Source organism: Sander lucioperca, chromosome 1, assembly GCF_008315115.2.
Source record: "Sander lucioperca isolate FBNREF2018 chromosome 1, SLUC_FBN_1.2, whole genome shotgun sequence".
NCBI classification, from domain to species: Eukaryota; Metazoa; Chordata; class Actinopteri; order Perciformes; family Percidae; genus Sander; species Sander lucioperca.
Window position 1 is genome coordinate 26307787 of NC_050173.1, and position 23235 is coordinate 26331021.

The 23235-nt window shown below is 39.3% G+C and overlaps 1 long non-coding RNA gene across 1 annotated transcript in view; it reads right to left on the minus strand.

Moving 5' to 3' along the window:
- LOC118495053 overlaps positions 1-17202 on the minus strand; it is a 28892-nt gene extending 11690 nt beyond the window's left edge. The window contains exons 1-2 of the long non-coding RNA XR_004897354.1: positions 16985-17202; positions 1224-1240 (exon numbers count right to left, since the gene is read on the minus strand). This is a non-coding gene — a long non-coding RNA (uncharacterized LOC118495053). The remainder of the gene's footprint in view (positions 1-1223; positions 1241-16984) is intronic.
- Between the last annotated feature and the right edge of the window lie 6033 nt (positions 17203-23235).

A 23235-nucleotide genomic window follows, 5' to 3' on the forward strand; every position in this document is an offset into this window, starting at 1 on the left:
GTAGGCTACATGAGAGAGTGACGGTGAATGCGTTCAGAGCAGACAGCTGTCGGCTATCAGAGCAGAGAATACATCAGCAGTTTATTTGTTAAGTGGTAGTAAATGTACAGTGTAGGTTTCCGTTTGTCTCTGAATAAATTCTCCAGAAAGAAAGTTCCTGTGTCTTGCTTCTCAACATCACAACAAAACAAAAAGAGGTGGGGCAGTAGGGGAGAGCAGCAGTCAGTTGAAAAAACTCGGACACAGAGACAGGATACGAGAGGATAGAAGCCCGTCTACAAACCAATCAATTATAAGTATCTGGAGACGCAGCTCACGTATGTGATGACGGCAGGACGTAGTTTTGTCATTAGATCTTTAGTGCGCTTGCATAACTGCAGTGTGAAACCAAAACTTACCGGATCAAATGTATACAATGTAACAAAAACATGGACCTTGGTCCGGACTTTCATGTGTGAAAACGCCCTTAGTGATTCTGGTGAATAAGACTCTAGCGAAGATGTGCGGATTATCTTTGCTGTGCACATTTTATGTATTACCGAATGATCTGTTTTCGAAAGTTTTGGAAACCATGATTAAATTCTGCAACAATTAGACACAACTGTATATTCATTAAATCGACATGCTACAATATGTAATTATCCTTATTCACCTACAATCGCTGACGATATACTGACAAATGTCTAACTTGAGCCATGTGTTAAGGCCTGTATATCAGGAATATCCTCTTTTCTTATTTGTGATATAACATTGTAAAATGTGAAGCTGTCAGTCAGGCAAGGCTCTGCACAGCTGAACAAATGTTTCCTTATTCAATTCAATCTATGAGACCTTTTCACCCTATGTATTTTTCATCATTTTAAAATCCTCTTGTTGCTAAACACTGCATGACACACAGCCGACTTCATGTGGCTACAAACTGATTTTGAGAAAAAACAGTAGTGAGCAAAAAGTTTATATTTACTTAGCTGAGCTGTCTTTGGTGCGTCCGTGACTTCACAAATAAAGCAAGTGCATATTGCTCCAAAGGTTAAAAAAAAAAAAAATGACAGCTCTGAGAAAAAGGGTAGCTGAGTATAAGAAAATGAAAACCAAATGTTCTTTATATGCTTGGAAACTTTGTCCAGACTCATGCTCAAAATGCACTCATATGTGACTGAAATGAATACAAACATTTTTATTTTATTTTTGTTTAATAAAGTGTCAGATCTTGTTCTGCCAACATGGCCTCTGAAGATATCTGGTGCTACTCACAAAACTGTTGCCCCTCTCTGATTCCAGCCCACCTCTGCAACCTGCTGTAGTACTTAGTGTCAGAACTATAACACTGCTGGAAGCTCCAGCCAGTGAACTGTAGTTATTGATTGTTCGGGGACCACTGCAGGCCTGCGGTGGGTAATTGCATGATGGGCTCTTATGCCTGCAGGGATAGACAGAGGCCAGGAGAGAAATGGTCACATTGTGTCCTTAACCAACACCAGCAGGATGCCTCACAACTTCGATAGTAGGGCTGCACGATATGAGGAAAAGCTGCGATGTGCGATAACATTGTTTAATATTGCGATGACGATATGACTTGCGATAAATATTCAAATGTGAATGTTAGCTATACTGTTCCCATGTCTTAGTGCTTTAATAGGTTCTTTGCGAACCTAAACATTGAATAGCCTATTCCCACTGAATAAAGAAATCAAATAGATCATTTTTGACATGCTTTTATTGAACAAATTACACATAAATGAGGCATTATAACTATAAGAAATTAACTTTCGACGAAAATCTCTTAAACTGACCTTTGTTGATCTGAAATGAAGACAGATTCAGCAACTGCATGGCCTATTTCTCGCTTAAAATGTTTTCAGAAACACGTTTCGGTGAACTATTTTAGTACAATATGAGATCGTATTCTGAACGAGACGCCATGACAGTCTGGCTGTGAATTTCCGGAGAAAAAAGAACCACGTGACGCGTTCGTCCAATCAGCTGCCGGTTTTCATTTTCTGTGAAATAATCAGACTGTTAATGGAAACAATACAGAGCAGCGCCGCCTGCTGCTATGGAGACGTATTACGCTTCGCGTCGTCTCAGTGTGTAAACTGTTTTCCCTTATTCATCGTGTCAGGCTGTCTGTTGCGATGTGTTCATCGCGCTAGTTCATATCGCGATGACGATGAAAATTGAAAAATTCTATGTATCGTTCAGCCCTATTCAATAGCACAGTGCACAAGTGGTGCAGTGGTAGACCTGCCCACTTTGATAAGGGATTTAAAGAGTATATCCTGAATGTTTATTGGACCAAATAAAGTAAGACATGGGTTTATTTTTCAGTATGCAGTCAGACTTCAAACTTGGGCCATTGCCTTCTGGAGGAGCAATTCAATTTGATTTGTGATCAGTTGAGTTGATTTTGTTGCTTGAGGCTGGCAGTATATTTCAAACATAATTGAATTGGCATCTTCTCAAAGGCTGTCAAATTGCTGTCAAATAACAGCACTGCGAGCATACGAGTATAGTCACTGTGATTTAAGTAAGGTTTGTTTAGCATTGTCCATGCCAAAACGGAGGAGCTGGCATGTGGGAGGAGACGCAGTGGGAAACATGCAGCTCAAAGCACATGTACAACACAACCAGTCACGTGACATTGATGCCAAAATGCAGGCAATGATGTACAGTACTCGGTGGCAGTGAAGTGCAAACTTTTAGAAAAAGTCAACAAGTTGGTCACAAAGCCTCCATTTCCTTATGTAAATACAACCAGTCTCTAAAGTTATCGTTTAACCCTTAGAACCCGAACGCTAATGAACCCAGTTTACAATCTGCCAGAGACTGCAGTGCTTTCCGTTTCGGCTGTAAAAAGAGCAAACAGCTTAGTACAAATGAATCAATGACTCTTTGTTTGTTTCAGTGTTTTAACTTTGTCTTAATGACATCTAGAAAAGGGAGACAAAAAGTTCTTGTTAAAAAGATGTTTCTGCTAAGGAAAGACTTTCTGCACAGTTCAACAATTTTTCCCCCATAACCTGCAGATTAGCTTTGTCCGCTGGGTGATTTTTCTTTCATGTAATCTACTTTGAAAGAGAAAAGAGGCGAGGCAAACTGCCACCTCTGCATTGTCTCTGTAGATATGAGGGGGGTCTTGTGGCCTTTGTCTTGTGAAAATGCTGAGGCGAGTTAATGAGAAATGTCTTCCCGTAGGCCGAAGTTAGCCCATCTTGTCTCAGGGACTGGATACTGTGAGAGCTCGCCATGTATATTAGATCATGGCCATCATCAAGCTAATCCAAAATTATGAAACCCTATAAACTGCATTTCCTTTCAGCTACATATACTGTAACATGGTTGCTTGACATTTTTCTTCTCTGCACCAACAGACCACTCCTGACAAAAATCATGTTAAAAAAACCCTAATAGGTAGCATATGTTCATTTCAAACGTATTTGCATTAGCAAATACTTTACATGTCATAGGAAACATAATTCCATCTAAATTACAATTTCAACCTAACAAGAAAATGCTGAACATATCTTAAAATATTCAGCCTATAATCAGAATCAGCTTTAATGGCCAAGTATGTGTACACACACCAAGAATTTGACTCTGTTTTTTTCATTGCTCTCAATGTACTTACACAGAATTTATTACAATGTATTAATATTTATTATATTATATTTATCAGACCGGGATTTCCCCGAAATGTTAAACAAAAGCTCTGAGTTGCCTAAAATAAATAAATCATTCTTTAGTTACCAGGAGCAGATATTGTAGGAAAAACAAAATGCATTGTAAGTGAACAGACTGCAGGTATGTTTAATATAAATATTTTCCTGACATGCTACTAAGTTAAGTAGTTAAGTTTGAGTAATACAATAAATCTAACAATATTAAAACCATTTGTATGAATGAAAAAACACAGACTGCATTTGTGCTACCTCGGAAATTGAAAAATGCTTGTTAACAATTGTAATCACTATAATACCTCAAAATCTCCAAACGCAAAATACAAAAGGTCATCCTGAACTCTGGTTTGTGATCAGGAATATCAATTTAGCATTGACCCTAACAGCGCACACACTCTGATGACAGCGGGTGAGACAGATGGACTCTGTGAGTGGGGGTTGTTTGAGTGAAGCAAACTAACCTGTGATTTGGGATTTGATGGTTGAAAGGATCATTGGCTCAGGAGAGGAGTTAACAGAGGCATGAACTGCAGGAGTAATAGACTGGAAGAATGTGAGCAGTTGAGAACTGTGCGTCGGACAGAAAACCTCCGGAATTAAACACTAACTGGTCGACTTGTGCTGAGCTTTAATTTAAAAACTCAAGAACATTTGCACTACAAATATAGTTGCTGAACGTCATCCTTTTTGTTGTCCCACTAATCCCTATACAGCTCATTACAGATTATTTATTCCCAGGTTTAAAATGGAATTACAGATAATAATCTGATTTACAGCTATGAATCAAATCTTTTGAGCATTTCTCAGACCAAATGTGACTGGACCTTTGCTCTCCAGACTTTTGTTTGTGTTTATCTGTGTATTTATGTACATATCATCTATGAATGATACAATTGTTTTTTTTGTTTTTTTGTGTCCAGATGGGGTTCTGAGATTGGCAGTTGGTTTCAGTTGAACATACTGTTGCTATAGCAACTCCTACTGGCAAAGTTCCATAGCACTTGCGGTTTAACCAAGGGGGTAAGCCTCTCTCCACAACATGTACCTCCTATGGCGCCATTTTGATGCTAACAAGCCATCACCCGCCGTTAGCATTCCATTGACTGCCATTCATTTTGACGTCACTTTGACAGCGAATAACTTTACATCTGAAGCATTTAAAGACTTTATTTGTCCACTGTTTATTTCTAAAGAAACACGACAATGTATAAAAGGCTCCATTACCTTGTATCTCATGTTATGGCTCAGTAGCAGACGTTTTTGTAAAAACAGGCTAACGATTGTGTCATAACCACGCGACTTACTGTCGCATAGTAGAGGAATTACCGTATAGTACAGGAGAAGCTCACAGGCAGTTTCGACTTACATTAGCTGTTTAAGTTTAATTACTAAATGTTAACTAGCATTTTAGTTAGCAATAATTAGCCTGTACCTATGTTATCTCCTTACATATACCTACGAATGATTGAGATTTCTCTTGGCACAGTTACCAGAAGACTTCCAACTTTCAGACAGGTTGCTCACGTCACATCTACGTCTTCAAGCTCAGCTGGAGACTGCTCGGTAACGCTCAGCTGGAGGCTGCTCGGTAACGCTCAGCCATCACCGGAAAAGTGCTTCCAATAGCCTTCACTGGTCTCCGTCCAGAGCAACAGGATCTGTTGGTCCATTTATTTTACTGTCTATGGGTTTAACTGACATTTTTGCCATTGTCGACCATTTTGTCAGATCCATGTCCAAGCAAATATTAACAGGCGTCTTCTATCCACTGTGAAGGCTCCTAGGCCTGAAGACCTATTTCAAGTCCCTTTGGTTGCTGGGATCTGGGGATTGGCTAATAAGGACTGATGACTTACACCTGGATGAGTTGATTGCTCACGTCTATAAATAAGAGTGCCTGAGCAGTCACCCAGTCTCTCTCCCTCCTCAAGGTTGCTTGGTTTGTTTGGACTTTGGTTGAGTTACTTTTGCCATCTTACATCTCTACACCTTCACACTGTTTACATTACTGATAAACTGATAGCACGTTTAACTTAAATAAATTTAATTGAGCAAACGTGTGTTCTCCACATTTTGTCATACCTTTGAGCCAGGTCATGACACCAGCCTGTAAACCTTTGTCTTGTTGTTAGCTAAGCAAGCTAACCATTAAAATAGCTGCAGTGTTTCAGCTACGTTTCTTTTTAGCAGCTAAACATTGTAAATAGAATATGAACAATAACGTTGCCGTCAGTGGGCTTATTTGCTAGATAACCACCGCTAAGGAAAAATCCAGCACATAGACGGTACCTTAGGATAACGTCACGTGAAACAGGTGATTTAACGTCACCGCTCATTTTACATACAGTTTAGCAACAAAACAAAATGGTGAGGGACCATAACTACGTTTTTTCATGTTGGTTTTGAGCGGTATGCATCCCCACTAACCTGGAAAATGTTTTAAACAGTAAGTGAATACAGCGTGCTGGGGGAATCTCCTGCTGCGGGGAATCAAAGGCAGAGGGACCGCAGGGTTCGCTAACGTTAGCTTCTTGTGTCACCGCTCACCGCCAAGACTTCGTGAGTGATGACTTCCTGTCATTGTTCCAGTTGCTCACCCTCAAAGGGGAGAGAGAGCGGATGACTGTTCGCTTGAGTTCAGTGGAGCAGACAGCTCTGCAGTGTTGTGTAATCACGACTTTATGACATTTAAAAAAAATACGGCCTCCGGCTTTACCGAATATCTTTGGCAACGGTTTTACAAGTTCACCTAGAACTCCCAAACTGCAAGTGAGTCTGTTTCTCTCTGCCGTTGTTTTTCACATAGAGCCTAACATTTGATAAGATAGCTGACATTAGCTAACTTTACTGCTTGTTACAGCGGACCTCTACATAACGTCAGTTAAGTTACAGGTAACTTTAATCGGGAAACAACGGCAGAGAAAAACAGACTTTACTTAACATACTTGCTGTGTGGGAGTTCAAGGTGAACTCATGGAAGCCATTACCGTATGCTAGGTGCATGGTGATGCCAAGCTTCAGAGCAGGAAGACTGACGTTCTCTCCAGATTACATGTAACACACGCATTTACACATAACCTTTAAAATAGAGGATACTTTCAGACAAAAGGCAGAAGGAAATGTGTGCAATATATCTATAAAAAATGTTTCTAGGCAGTGTGCTAATATCTTTTGAAAAAGCAAATGAGGCAGAGCAACAACCATGTTAAGATGATCTCAATGGGAGATCCAGCCAGCAGTCAGAAGAGACCATTATGTGCGGTTAAATGGTTTTGATAGATTCCCCTCTTTTGCTCCCCACCTCTCGTTTCACAGATTTCAGCAGGCGCACATGCACACATGCATGAACACAAGCACACTCGACCATAAAAACACACACACACACACACACACACACACACACCTGGGACTCATACATGGTACATCATGTTATTATTCCAAATGTGGCCTAAGTGAAACTAAACAACATGATTACATCAAATACGATGAGCGTGGATCCTGGCATCACGCTGAAAACAGACACACTTTGGCAGTACACCCACTAACAAATAGATGTTTTCTTTGCCTTTCATCATTATTTTATAGCACATTTTCACACAGGTTTAAAGTGACTGACAATTACACTGTCGAAAATCTAGCTGTCATGAGAATTTAGCCTCATGCTATTGGTTTTTTGTTCATAGACAGATTCAAGGCCCTCATGATGAAACATTGGATATCACGCTCTCACTGGCAATGTATCTGTTCTCTACCCTTGACACCAGATCTATGGATATTCTCTGAAGGGACAGTGTTGTGAAGGACCTCATAAATCACACTCAACACTTCCCAAAGACAAAAAGTCTGAGGCCTCTTAGGTGGACACTATGTAGTCCCTCTGGTCCATGTTACAGTGCAAACTTTTGTTACAAAATTAGTAGTCCCGTTATTCAAAAACGGTAACCTTTTTTTTTAAAGATTATCAATGCTTGAAAATGAAAGTTAATTAAAATATTTAGGTTTGTCATAGGTTTTTGCCATGTCAAAGAGCCAGAGGTTTCTGTGTCACACAGTTAAATTCATGCAGTGAAAGTTAATTATCGCCAGAAGGCCAGAACATCTGAGCTCAGTGCACACCCAGCATTTGTTCTGCCGCTTCATCTCTGTGCCTCATCTCCTCACTGTACAGTTTGTGACCAGCACACACAGGAAGCATCCATTTATTTTTATAAAAGTAATGTCATCTTGCAGTCTCAACACAGTGGCATCTCCTTCACACACAAGTCCTGATTAGTTTAAGTTGCTTTTCCTCTGCACTTATGTCCCAAGACACCCATAACTTGTGAAGATCTGCTGATCACCGTAGTTTTAAGTGAATGATCATTCAATGATCTTCTGGTAATAGAAAGCAAAGAGAGAAGGGGGAAGCAAAGCTCAAATGAGCTGCTGATTATGCACCAGTGTTCCCTTAAGTAATTGTATTTAAATAAACTGTTAAACTCACAGAGTGGTAGCTTTAAAACCAACTTTTGTTTGATAATCCTCTATTTTTAACTAACCTTAAACAGAAACTCATGAAATTACCTTTTAATTTCAATAAGTATCTGCAATAAATACACATATTACCTCTAAGAAGAAAGGCAATTAAAATGGAAAATATGTTCTTGTGCTCTGAGGTTTTTGACAGTTTTTATCAATCTACTGTCTTCTGCAGACTGAACACTGTCTGTACCAACAGCTGTGAAAAACTCTGGAGGCAAAACTCCATCAAGACTGACTTACAGCACCTGTTCTGTTTAAGATGGCCATTGTTTGTATGGAGAACAGGTTTACTTTCTGCCAATAAGTCCCCTCACCTTCCCTTCATTTATTTCATCACGCCTCCCAAACTAACACAGCACTATGGTCAAAGTAACCCGAGGAGGAACAAACTTCTTCCCACAAGCTAGTCTTTGCATGAGTTCATTCAGTTTCTCATGTATTCAAGCTGCCATCTGGTAAATCATCATTTTCTAGCCACCACTTGGCCACTGTACAGATCACGACCTTCATCCCAGAATCCCAACTGAATTCTGCGTGCACCTGTAATCCATACATACAGTGTGGCTTGTTTTTGTGACCTGCTGTGAATGGATGGCATGAAGAGAGGAGTACTCTTCACCTCATTACATGATCTATTTAAAATACCTGAGAGCAGATGCCCCGGCGCACTGATTAAAGGATGGCTGATGTGCCTCTCTCCCATTAGAAGTCACCTGTGCCATTAAGAGTTGCAGCAAAGCAATAATCATCTTTAATCCTGCCTGGTTTAGTCTTCCACATGAGTGTGGGTCAGTTGTAGGAGCTAAGCTGGAGTAGAGTTTAGATTCTCTGCCCGAGCCCGAGCTTCGGGCCGGGCCGATATTTTCCGCCGCTATCCTCGGGCCGGGCCGGGCCGGGCCGGGCCCTTGATCAAGCTTTTGTGTTTTTTTAATCATTACTTTATTAGCCTTAATCGGTGGGGAGAAAGCTATGCCTCTCCAGCTTCTCCTGTAGCTCTGGGTGTATGTCCTGCACTGACTTGAGTGTGAGGTAAACTGTGCTACAACGTGTCTCCCCCATCTGCAGCACTGTTGTCGGCCAGTGCGTCGGCATGCAGACCGTGGCGAAGGACAGTATTAATTAGGTGATCGAGACAAGAAGGTCTCCTATATGGTTCCAGGGCTTTGATTATGTTGCTGCCTTGATCTGTTACCCACACTATTCGGCTGAGGGAGCTAGGGTCGATTTTTTTTTTTTACGTTTCTTCATTTGGATCCGTTCCAAATAAACAAACAGTGCAGTTTACATGCTTTGTCCTTGTTGCATTACCTGTATTTATTAAGATAATTCTAAACAGATTTCTGCAGTTCAAACAATTCGGAATTGTAGTTGAGAACGTCACTTATAACGGCCCACGTATAAAAAGAATTGTCGGGTTTAAATCGGGCTCGGGCTCATAATTACAGTTAATGTGTCGAGCCGGGCCAGGCTCGGACGCAACATGCACGGGCTCGGGTAGGGTCGGGCTTGATTTTTTTGGGCCCGATCTAAGCTCTAAGCTGGAGTGAGTGGATATGGAGGAATGATGCATGAATGGACTGCCATGAAATTCGTTGGCCAGAGGATGACTCTTAATGACTTTGGGTACTTGTCATTCATGTTCCCCTAAGGATTTATTGGAATAACTTAAACTTAAATTTTCATCTATAGCGCCATTATAAGGTCAACATGTTTACTTGTGGTTTATGGCAAAATATCTGCAGAATGAATGACTTTATCATCAGCCTACCTTTGTGTTTAGGGTCAATTTGCATATGTTAGCATGCTAACACACAAAACTAAGATAGTGAATATGGTCAACATTATCGAGCCTGCAAACTCAAGTAGGATATAAGAAGTGAGGATTACCCTCAATTTTTGGAGTTTTGGCCTGTAGCTTGTTGTCTCTTCTTAGTCATGTTCCACTGTGGGACACTTTCTTTCTCCACTACTTCACTCCTGTCTGCTGCACCGGAGGACAGCTGGCAGAAAAACTAACAGAGTAGCAGAGATGCATCAAACTATGGAGCAAATGTGACGAAACGTAAGTCGACTTAACAGGTGAACTTTGCTTCGAGACGAACCATATTTAGTTTCAAAGCTAAAGTTAGCTCACTGCATTACCGCGGTGACGCAGTCATGTCACACCCACCACAGGGATTAGAGATTAAAAGTACAGTTTTAAAAATTAAAATAAACGCATGTGTAGCTGAAGGAAATGTTGATGATCATTACCGCTCAGTTTGAGGCACCTCTGTTTGTGTGTAGTGTTTGGAAAGTTATAATATTTTGAGTGAAAACAATGAAAATATTCAATTACTGTTGCAAAACTATTAAACATTTAGATGTCCCCGTTTGGCAAGTATCAAATCACTTGAGAAAAGTGAAAATCCAAGGGTTTAATGTGAATATGCAGAATAAGCTTCACTCATTAATAATGTGTAATAAAACTCAATTTAAAAAAAAATTATTTATTTATTTAAAATCACGTAAGATGCTGTTGGAGTCACATCACAGGCGTTAACACTCAGCTTAAGCGATTACAAAACTTCTGTGCATTTCCCCAGCAACAGAAGTTTCTCATAAAAGGAGAATGCCATTATGTGACACCAAAACAGCTGCTTCTTTGAGAAAATTGTTGCCATTTATAAAACTGGTTTTAATGGATAGACTGTCATCACTTCAGAGCAACACTTCAGAGCACGGGGGTAACAAGACAGAGTGACAAACTCAATTAATCACACACTGGCTTGTTCACCGCAGGCTCAAGATGGTGGCTTTGTACCTGGATGCTCATTATAGCTCGCTTCCTGATGTATAAAACAGGAATGGCACACTAAATGTTTTGGCTTTTGTTTAAGGCTCATCTATGTTTAGCCATTCATCATGTTAATTGACTCTCCCCATTTTGTTGTGCTGATTTGGTCTTTTTAAAATCCATTTTTCATGTCATACCTGAATCCCTCTAATAGCATCCTGACTTGGGAGTTTAACATCACTGAGAAATATTTTTAGAAAGCAGAGTAAGCTTAACAGTCATTAGAAACAATACAATTACTATAAGTGTGTGTTTTGGCAGCTGAGTATGCGGTTTTACGGATGATTAATGTTAAGATTTACACAATGAAAAAAGTCTTAATGGCTGTCAGTGTGTCTCTATTTTAGTCTATTTTCTTAGAACCTTTCAAATGCTTTTTGTTCGTTACAAAGCAAAGCAATGTACAAGTGAAAGGATATAGTATATAGCTGAAATTGATTAAAGGAAATGAGGGAAAATGGTAACCCCAAAAAACAACCAACAAAAAGGGCAATGTAGCAAATGTGAACAGTTTTTGAAATGAACATATTCTGAATCCAACTTGTATTACATAAGTGTATTCTCATGAGAATAGAACAAAAAACGGAAAAGCCCAACCTGGGAAATATTTCAAGATAGTTAAAGAAATATGAAAGGAAAATAACTTCTTTAACAATTTTTTTCCCTTCAAAGTTTCTCTAAAGTATTTCATACTTTTCCCTCGCTGGGTCTATAAAAATCCTTTGAATGAGACAATTAGAGAAGAAAACTCGCTCTACCATTACAATGTTCAAAACTAATGTCCGTAATAAAGCTATAATCACTGACAATGGACCACAAGTACAAATTGTTTTGTTTAAGCGATCAGAGTTGAAAAAGGTTTACAAACCACTGATTTACAAAATGTATTCTCAGAGATTATTTCAATCAGCATAATTTTTTTTTTTTCTTCAGCCTCTCTCTTGTGACTCTGCACTGTTGAGCTGATGTCCAACGCAGGCTGCTTTCTCTCCCATTTGCTCCTGATGCACTCCGAGAGCTGCAGCGTGGCTCACAGCTGTGCGCACGTCGGCATCTGCTGTAGAGACTCAGAGAGCGGGAGGCTGCGCTCCACAACAGACCCCGACAAACACGCTGCATTAGTGTCATCTGGCAGAGAAGAGGAAGCATCTTTCCGTGTCTCCTTTAATAATCTACATGTGCTGCACTTTATTCAAATTTACAACCATAATGCTCCCTCAGCTAAACCTCAAGTTCCCATATTCCCCCGTAGACATCCCTTTAACCACACAAGATTTAATAAAAGTCCCCCTCCGCTCAAATCACAATAAGCAAAAATGTATAATGCCTATTGTTGTATTGTACTACCATTACATTTTGAATGGCTGCAAAATTACGTCACATCCAAAACTTGTAGATGTCCTGTGATTACAATATTATATGCACATCTCGTGGCAATTCTGCATGCAATATTAAGCTTAAAAAATGAATGAGCATTTACATTTTTAGGGAGGAACACAAGGTATATGGCATTAGGATGATCTGTTGTGTACCCGCATTATCATTTGAATGCCATTTTGTCCTCTCCATACTATCTCATACACTTTAGTTAATTTTTTTTTCGTACCGTTTAGTCCCCGCAAAGTACAAAATGTCTCAGTGCAGCTTGATGTCGGTAAACCTGAGGCGATAAACCACAGCTGCTACTCCATGCAACACCCTGGAGATCCCTGTGAGATTGGATTTGTGGAAGACCATCAGGCTGTAACATGAGGAGGGGAGCATCTTTTTGTGCATTATGTCCACAATAGGACTCTGATCCACCTTGTTCAAGCTATGGCGTTGGCACGTATCTCTCGCTCTGGACCTAAATAATTAAAAGCACTTAGTGTGTCAGCGTCATCGGGGACTCTGTCCACATGTTTGACCTGCCTGATGGGGTCAAAAGAAGACAATGCAAGACTCTCTAAGAATTACTGAGAAATCATGTCTCCTAGGGCTGTGAGGGAAAATTGCCAAGTTAGATTTTTACCATTTTACTATTTTGGCAGGAGGAATCTGCTGGGGATTTGTGCCAACAGCATTGCGCTTCACATTCATTCAGTTCCAAACATTAATACAAGTCTTTCACAATTTGTGCCAGTGATACTCTGCAAAACCCAGACATAATGTTTTACCCTTCACCATCTACACCGGCAGGTCAAAATTTCAGCTATAGAATAGCCGCCCTGGGTGCATGCAAGGTGATGCTTGCTGTTTTGGAGACAGTAGCCAGTTTCTTTTGGTTAACTACAGTATCACTTTGACACTGTGCTGCCATTTCCTATTACAGTGAAAGTGTTGCAGACTTTGTTTATGCGCTTTTTTCCGGCAGGGTTTTTTAACAATCATCTGACACTTACTGGTTACAAGGCAAAATGAAAAGCTAACCAACAGAAGGGACAGAAAGTTGTGGCATGTTGGTTAAAGTCACAACTTTTAAGCACTATACACATTCACTTAAAAAAAATGCTTCTCAGTAAAAGATGAGTAACATTCATACATCACAAAGAACTGATCATTTAGGGGATAAACCCATGTAAAGGGACATCCACACCGCCAGCGTTTTTTTTTTTTTTTTAACATTTATGGAGCGTTTTAAACATCCTTTCAATTTTTTACAAATGTATCAGTCCAAACAGACTCCACGAGACAAGTGTATTTTTTTTTAATTATTGTAATTGTAAGCTGTGTCTATTTTTTTTTTCTGTCATACTTGGTAAGGCATAATCTGCACATGTTTTGTATCTCTATGGTTTTGATGTAATTGTATTGTTGGATGCAATGTTCATGTTGTAACTATATAGTTTACTGTATATATGTATTGTACCAAACATTGCTTTTATGTATTTTATTTGAATATGGACCCAAGGATGAGGTGTGGGGATCCACTAAATAAACAAGCAGGCAGCTGTTGAAATCACCCTCAGCGTCACTATGAACTTTCACTATGAGCATATAGAGCTTTGGTGGGATCATTAAAAAGAAAAAAGCTGTTTTCTGTATGCTTCTCTGTAGTCTCACTTGAAAACTGTCCAGGACAGATCAATATTGTTAATTTTTATTTCGTATTCGTGATAAAGAAAATGTCCTAGACAAGTAAATTGATGTTGAATAACCAGACAGGAATGTCTGTATCCGACTTAATCCAGCAAATTAAATACTTATATCTTGCACAGAGGAGCTTGCCGTTTGGTCCATCATTCTGAGTTAAGTGGCATGCTGATTCAGCAATCTGACCCACTCCACCTGCACTAATGCTGGTGCCGTATCGATTTACTAAGCTGTTTGCGGACAGATTCTGTGCAATTGGTGCTTCAAACCAATTTCTGACCCCCCCCCCACCCACCCCAAAACTGCTGGTGTTAAGAGGAGGTTTCTCCGTTTTGCTGATTGGTTGATGGCGCTGAAGATTACCTTTCTCCTCAGAGTGCAGACCAGAATTGAGTGGATTTTGGCAGTTGATTTTGAGGTGAAAACATGGGCTTTAACTTTTGTTTCTTGCAGCTCAAGAGGATGGAGAAAAACTGTTGTTATCCAGCACAGTTTGGTTTTCTGTGAAGTACTTGGATCTCAATTTGACCTTCCCTCCAGTAACCTCTTGATAAAAGAAGTCTGAGAAGATGAAGAGTGAAAATCTAACTCCAAATGAAGTCTTCACTGTCTGCAGCGAATCGAAACATGACCCTATGTCTGTTTCATGCGAGCTATCTTCCTTGATGCCTTGTGAAGAAGTCCGAGCTGTTAATGTGTTGTGGCAAATGACAGACAGCAGCCGTGAGAGAAATTGCCCCGAGAATCAGTGATGTTTAAGGGGCAAAACATCAAACATACTGCATTGAAGAGGCTTTAAAGCTGAGGTTGTCATTAAACGTGTTGTACGAGCTATTTAAGGGTACGATGTAATTATAGTAATTAACATGGATGTAAATGAAATTTCAATCTGCATGTTCACAGCAGCGTGTACTCATAAATCATTGGAAACTTCTTTTACTCTTTGCTATTGCCAAATCCTTATTTGACATTGAATTCACCACTAATTCTCCTCCCAGAGTTAAAACCAATTTCTCCATGCTTGTAATCCCTGCAGAATGGTCACACTACATATACAATAATCCCGGGATACAAGATGAAAAATATCCTTTTCCTTCTCTAGCGAGGCTCTGAAGAAGACACAATGAAGCAATCATAAAGTTGTTTTGTGTCATAAAACAAACTGTACTGTACTGTAAAGGCTGTATTGTTCAGTCCACAGTAAAGTCATTTAAGCATGTCATGTTTTGCTCATCACAGTCACTGGGAATTTACCAGGGGGTTTGAATCAGCCTGAGCTTTGTGTACTTCAGGTGGATTAGGTCTGCTTTTGGTTTTTATTTCTATTTTTCATTAAATCTTTTATAACTTTGTGTTTCAGGTAAACAGCCTTTTTTTTTTTTTGAGTTCTGTTTTGTTCTGTTTTTTAGCCTGAGGTCACAGTGTAAACACAGCTCTGTACAGAAAAGCTCAACTGCATTTTAACTCAAAATTGCCACAGACTGATTGAAAATAGTGCATGCCACTCAGGTCCAAAGTCCCAGCATCCCACATGTGCATCTGTTCACGTCCAGCTGGGTCCACAGATTCATTCAGGCCCAACGGCAACTTTGTAAGCAACAAAATGTCCTCTCAATGTTAATGTGCCATGTTTTATATAATCTAGGCCTATATAATATAAAACTGCATGTGCCTGTGCCATGAGTCATAGACAAATATTTGCATTGTATTATTTGTTATAGTTCAGAGTGAAGGGGGGTGAGTGTAGGAAAGCCTCAGCAGAATCTCAACAATACATGTACTGTAGGTGACAAGAGCACAGATTTGAAGTACCCTTTTCAAATCTTCAAGTGAAAAGCATAGTAGAGCAGTGTTTCCTCTATGTTGATTTTGTAGGGGCGGCCCGCCATGGCAAAATGTCTGCCGCCACGCTATCAGAAATAGGGCTGTACAAAAGGCCGTCTATCAGCAGTGATTGTTAGGGTGCATGTCGGAGAATACCGCGGACACGCGCTTCACACCGCGAGCGGGCACGCGCGCCACACGGCGGAAAAGGGAGAGAAAGAGTCGCTGTCCGGAGGATAACTAGCTAGTTGAGATCGCGTGTGTGTGTCCTTGAGAACTGTAAGTCGTATAACTTATGTTGTCAGTTCATTTAAGCCGGTTATTGTATTAGTCTATAGTTCTTGCAAATTTAAATTAACTGGTGATTTCTATAATAGCGATTGCTGAACGCCCTTGCTCACGTTTGTATTTTAGGTGCATTATTTACATGCTGAAGTAGTTACATGCATTAAGATAATTTATAGTGGGTTTATTGTTATTTGCTATATATAATTCCAATGCATTGTGAATGGTAGCCTTTACAATGTTATTTATTTCTTTGCAGAACCACACACATACACACACACACACACACACACACACACACACGTACTGTTGCTTGATCATAATAAATCATCAAAAGAGAGAAGTTGTCTCCATCCGTGTTTTAACAGACACACCTGGGGTGAAGTTGGAAACCAGAATCAGTTACAGTGAAGTTTAACCCTTGTGTTGACTTCGGGTTACATTGACCCGTTTTAAATTTTTGTTTTATATCAGAAAATATGGGACATAGAAATAAGCGCTGAAAATGTGTAGAGGAAAAATTAAAAAATTTAAAACGTTGGAAAAAGCAAAAACAAACGTCGAAAAAAGGTTGAAAGGAAGACAACACAAGGGTTAAATACAGTCCTATTCTAGCCCTCACTAACAAGGGCAGACGCACAATGTAGTCACGGTTGCCTTTTAAATTATCCTGCCGACATAACGCACCCCCCGTTGGCTGCCGCACATTGCAATTTAACAACAAGCAGAACTATTCAGAGATTATTGGGCCCGTCCAGTTTAACTCCACATACTGTTGTGTTGATGGAGTTTATTGTCAAAACGTTTGCTTTCTTCCAAGTCGACTATTAAACGACCAGCTCCACCAAAAGCGTCACCGCGGTGGGTCCGTTCTAATTGGACAACGTTCAACTTGTCAGTTCTGTCAGCTCATCGTCCTGATATCATACATCTGGAAACATTAAAACGGTAAGTGAGTCAGTGTAATATTTCATTCTATACTTTGGGTTTTGGGGGGTTGTTGTTCAGACAGACCAAAATGGCTTAAATACACTCGCAATTTGTAAATTTGAGCATGAACGACCGTGAGATGTGACTAAAAGTGAAAGGTGTAAGGGGTTAAGGGAATTGAAGGCAATTTCCTGCCTTATAATTACCATGTCAATTTCTTAGCTCATTAAAATTGGATGTTATAATATTGCGTTGATTTGCAGAGGAATATGCTGTCAGGTTAAACATATGTATTGTTTTATAACACTATATAGGAAAACAATGTTCAAATGAAAAGGCAGAGAAAGCCCAGCGATGTGATCCTGATATCATGAACATATTACACATATTGCAGGAAAAAATGTCAAAGAATGGACACAATAATTATGGTAAAAACTTCCCTCACTACTTAAACAACAAAACTACAAATCTACAGCCACACCATAGGTTTGAGGTTAATGGTAACTTTAGCATGCCAACATCCTCACAATGACAAGGCTAACCATTCTGATGTTTCACAGACATAATGTACCATGTTCATCGGCATAGTTTAGCATGTTTAGGCCTGTCGCAATATGCAATAAATCAATTAATCGCATGATAAATAAAAATGAGCTTGATCATTTTTAAATGGAAATTATCGCGGCCGGTAAAATTTCCATTTTATTTATTGATTTTGATTGTGTTTGGTTTTTATTCCAGTCAGTGCATTTTTTTGTTAACAGAGACTGAGAGTCCATTTTATTTATTGTTTTTGGTTGTTTTGTTCATTTATTGTGGATATTTAAAATGTCTTCCAGTTCCAGTGTTAACTATTCTTTAGAAATAAAAGTTTATTGATCTTCGAAAAGGTGTACCTGCATTATTATGCCATTATCATTATATTAGATGAAAATGGTCTCAGAACGACGTTCATTTATCACAATAATTTCTGGGACAATTTATCGTCCAGCAAAATTTGTTATCGTGACAGGCCTAAGCATGTTAGCATGCTAACATTTGCTAATTAGCAAATAAAGCAAGGTAAGGGATCACCAAAGTTTATACAATTACACCAAGGGGGACATAAGTTTGTGTACCAAACTATCATCCAATATTTGACTAGACATTTCACTACAAAGAAAAGCTGTCGACCTTATGATGGCGCTACAGGAAAATTCTTAGGATGTCCAAAATGGGGGTATATGGTCCAAAAACAGACATGGACAGTGAGTTCTGTTTACTACATTGAACATCTGCATAAATGGACTTCAAACGTTTGTTGTTGCATATGGTCTGGTGCATTTGTGTGGCTGTGAGGGTAATTTTATTGTTTCCTCTATAGATCAGCATTGACTAAATATATTGTATACATGCTTAGTAAATCCGCTCTGCGCTAGCCCATCCATTGTTTTCCTATGGGGAGAGCGGTGCCGCTCAACTAGACGAAACGCTACCCTTGGCGTCGGGCACCGCTCAGAATTGCCACTGAGCGCTACGCTCAAAAGTTGAAATTATTTAAACTTTGACCTAGTTGCCGCTGACCTTTCACGGCGCAACTAATTCCAGAAGCAATGATGACGTATACTTGCGCTGCACCTCTCTGCTCCATCATGTGTAGGCGGCTTAATATTGTTTGATTTCAATTCAAACCTGATTTCTTTCTAGGTTGGAGGGTATGATTTTAATTTTGTTTCATATTTATGACAAGATACAAGATCTTCCCCGTGACCAGTGTTTTGGTTCAATTTCTATAAAGAAAAAAAGGTTTAATGAAATCTTACGTATAGAGGTGAAAATTAAACACCAAAGTATGTTTACATTTTGTACTACCTTGTCATTTGCAAGTGCCTTCATCAGTTCAAGTGTTAATTGTAAAAAGAAATTTTATTTCACAGTCACACAAATGTGGAAATAATTTGACTTCAGTAAGATTCATCCACTTGGGACCATGAATGTTCCTACAAAATGTTATGGCATTCAATGGCTGTTGAGATATTTCAGTATACTATGGACTAGGGTTGGGCCATATGTTAAAATTTTCCAACCAGCCAACGTCAGTCCAACAACCGGCAATTGCAGATATATCGTGCAGGTGTGTGTGCATAAACTAAAGTAATAAAGATGTTCCAAATGATTGTTGCTGGACAATCAAAACCTTGACAAAGACCTACCTGGTCCCAAAACGTGTCAGACTGCATTTGGTCATGCAAATAAAAACATAAACCTTTCAGCTGACAGTATGTCAGATAACATTTTACTTGCTGTCAGAAGACTGTCAGAGAAATGTTCTGTTGGTAAGGTGAGTATTTCCACAGTGATAAATTCATTCTCACTGTCAAATCAATGGCTTGTAATGTATTTGTTATTCTACTGTAAACAGAACCGTAATTTTAACATTGAACGCAGATCTTATCCAGAACCTCTACATCAAGTGTTTTCTATTAACCTAGTTCTATTAAAGGCACAATTCAGGGAGACCTTAAAAAGGTGCTTAGTGGGATTGTTTTCCTAAATTCAGACTGTATCTCATGAGAATGGTCATCTAAAGTTCATCTAAGGGAACATTTTAAAATTGCTCAGCTAAGAAAGACCTAAAAGTTGACATGAGCGGATTACACAATCCCACGATGCTTGGATCAAAGCGCTGGCAGATAGAGATCAAGTTCAGAAGCAGTCAGAGGCTTGAATCAGCCTACAGGGCGTGCTGAGTGTTCAGCTTCCCTATAGCTAATCAGTACAGCAAGTATGTTTAGGAGCTCTGAAGAAAGTTGGCTGGGAAAGACAAGATTACAGTCTGAGAGGATTTCAGACTCAAATATGAACCTTATCAACAATCTGTCATTTCCGCAAATGTATGTTCTATGAACTCCCCTACAACTTGGCTGATGATTGAGTGATTCTGATAACATGATTGTGACCCCAGCGGTCTTCATAAACCTGTCTGCTGAAAGATTTGGAGGATTTCATCCTTTATTGATTAGTTTACATCTTCTTCCAGCAATGTCACAATGTCCCCGTTTTCACTGCCTATGTCACTCAGTGTCGACAATCATCAAGTACTCCAAATCAACGACAAAATGCAAGGTTTGGTAAGATTTAGGCAAAAAAAAAACAACTTGGTTAGAGTTTGAGAAAGAGCATGGTTTGGTTTAAAAAAAAAAAAAAAAAAAAAAAACTAATGCTGCTTGTCACTTAAATGTAAACGTTTGCTGATATGAAATCACTGTGCAAAGACATATCAGCTACCTGCAAGTTGCAAGTCTTTTTTGTCTTTTTTTCTATCCAGGAAACATTTCATCCTCTGTGTGAAGAGGCTAAACAGTTAGATTTTTAATTGGCCACAGCTGTGCAGTAACCACTGAATGCTCTGGCAACACCTACACTGACAATAATAGATACTGCCCTATGGTTATTATTTTCTTGAGAAGGTCTCTCGTGAGCATATTCCTCTTTACCTCTCTGATCAAATCTACAAAGTGTGATTCAAGTTAAATCAGATGAAAATAGCTCTTTCTTGCTGAAAGTAAAGTGTGATTACTGTTAATATGAGATGAGAATTTGTACATTTTGACCATGGTGTGAAGTTTTCTGAAGCAGCTCCCGGTGTGCTGAAAAAGAAACAAAGAAGACAAATACGGGAAATGAGATGGAGTTTATTTTAGTGCTTCTTTAGGGGAGTCACGTTTCTTTTTTTTTTAAGTAATGAAAAGGCAAAATATGAAAAATATAGATATTTTTGGAGTGAGAAGCTGTTGTTAAATCTTGCCTGCCGAGGCACTAAATTGGCTGACAGAATAATTCAATTGAGTTCAAGAGTTCAGCACCTGGAGTTAATTAAATCTCAAACATCCATTTCAATCGCCAGGATCGCCTTGATTTGAGACAACTTTGCTTGCGATTTTTTTTAAATCTGATCTTCTGGTTTAGTTTGTGGTTGAAACTTTATAGCTGCTTGAAAAACTGTAAAGCAGCGTTAAGAAAGAGACACGTGACAGAGGATGGCAATCGGAGAAGCCACAGCCTTTAGAGTCTCATTGGACGGGTTGTGTGTGGACGGGTTGTGTGCGGGTGTATGTCCCTGATAAGGGCTGTGTTGAAAGGTCCCAGCCGATCACTCTCAGCAGCCTGCACAGCACTTCAGACAGACACACATGCACATGCCCACAAAAGGAAAACACAAGCAGACATACAGACATGTCAACTTACTAAACAAACACACCCAAACACTCCACAGCTGGTCCAACCGATTCCTCGTTCACATTAAACATATTTTTAATATGAAATGGAAAAGCTGAAGAGGTTCCACAGTTCATTTGCACTTTTTTTTTCATATTTTGCAGTGTTAGTGAGAATTTAAAATGGAGATGTCAACTCTTACAGCCAGCATTTACTGACATCTCATGTAGATTTGAAAATATGTGACATGCCACACACACACCATTAAAAACATGAAAAACACATAAATTCAATCCAAGGCCAATCATTTTTATTTATTTTTTAAAGCTTAAATGCTGGAATATGAAAATGTGTTACATCTCACCACCGGGAAAATTAGAGGTATGACATGCATTTTCTCAGATGTTTTAGTTGAGCTAAGTTTTTTGGCAAAGGTGCCTCAATTCCTTCCTTAGCCCTCTGGGGAGGATTAGTGCAAAACAGGATGTCACTTCTCAAAGATTTCTTTCCTCCTTACAGACTAGGGCTGCACAATATATCGTTAGTTTACCATCATCGCAATATTAACTGGCGTAATAAACACGTCGCGAAAGGCTGCGACATATCGCGAAAGACACAGAGATTTTTTGTGTTAGTTGAAAGAATGTCATTGCTTTTTTTTTGGGTGGTGCCTTTTATATTCAACTCAGTGTTCAATTTGTTCAATAAAAGTGTTGGAAATTATTTAATTGTATGTTTTAAATTCAAAAAGCAATTGTTGCATTTTAGCAGAAGACTGAAAGCAGCAGAAATGCAGAACTGAGTACACTTAAATATCTGTTTATTTATCGCAAGTAGTATCATTATCGCACAACAACGTTATTGCACGTCGCATATTTTCCTCATATCGTGCAGCCCTGTTACAGACAAGTTAAATCATCATGATTTACAAGAAACATTTCCAAAAAGCATCCTTGTTTTTGTTGCACCTACAAGGCTGCAGATAATGTGAAAACAGGTTTGAGCTTCTTTGTAATAGAATAACCGTTATTAAATAGATTTACTCACCACCACATCCATTATCAGCCTCGGGTCAAATTCAGAGACATGTTTTGTCTGATCAGACATCCAGGCAGCTCGAGCATGAATTGGCAGTTCTACATTTTCGGCAACATCGACTCATCTCTTCATGCTAAAGCCCCTCAGAGGTCCACCAAGTGTGGATAATACATCTAATGTGTGAAACTGCAGATCAGACACAGTCTGCCTTGTACAACATAATCACGGAGCTAAAAGGCAGCTATGTTAACATTTTACTAGAATTAGTTCTGACTATGAATTGTTTTCATTATCGGGGAATCTAACCAATTAGAAAATACCCAACACAATAGATAGATAGATATACTTCTTTGGTACACCCACACAGGTGTTTCAGTTATTATGCCTGAATAAACCTCTTCTCAGTACTGCATGGACCTGTATAGACTGTGCTTGATTGACATCTCCTGTTTTCCTGCACTTCATAGGTTTTAGATTAATAGAAGAAGAATATTGGCGACGTAATTTCCACAACCTGAGCAGAGGTCTCATCAACCAGAATGGCCAGGATAGCAGCCGCAGAACAGCGGACAGTAGAAAGGTGGCAGAAAATAGCAGTAGCTTATTTCCTTCAAACTGTGTCACCAAAAGACTAGGTTAAGGTTTCATTAGGAAATAATAATTATGATCTGATATTTCATCAGAAAAATGTGTTCTAAATCAACTTGTATATTCTTTGAACTGGCACCCTTAGCCCATCTGTTTTTCCAAAGAAGATAAAACCAACACTGAGAATAATTGGGAAATACTGTTTGACCTCCTGTCTGGTCAATAGCTGGCGAGGTAGATAAGACAAGACAGGGACTGCTGAAACAA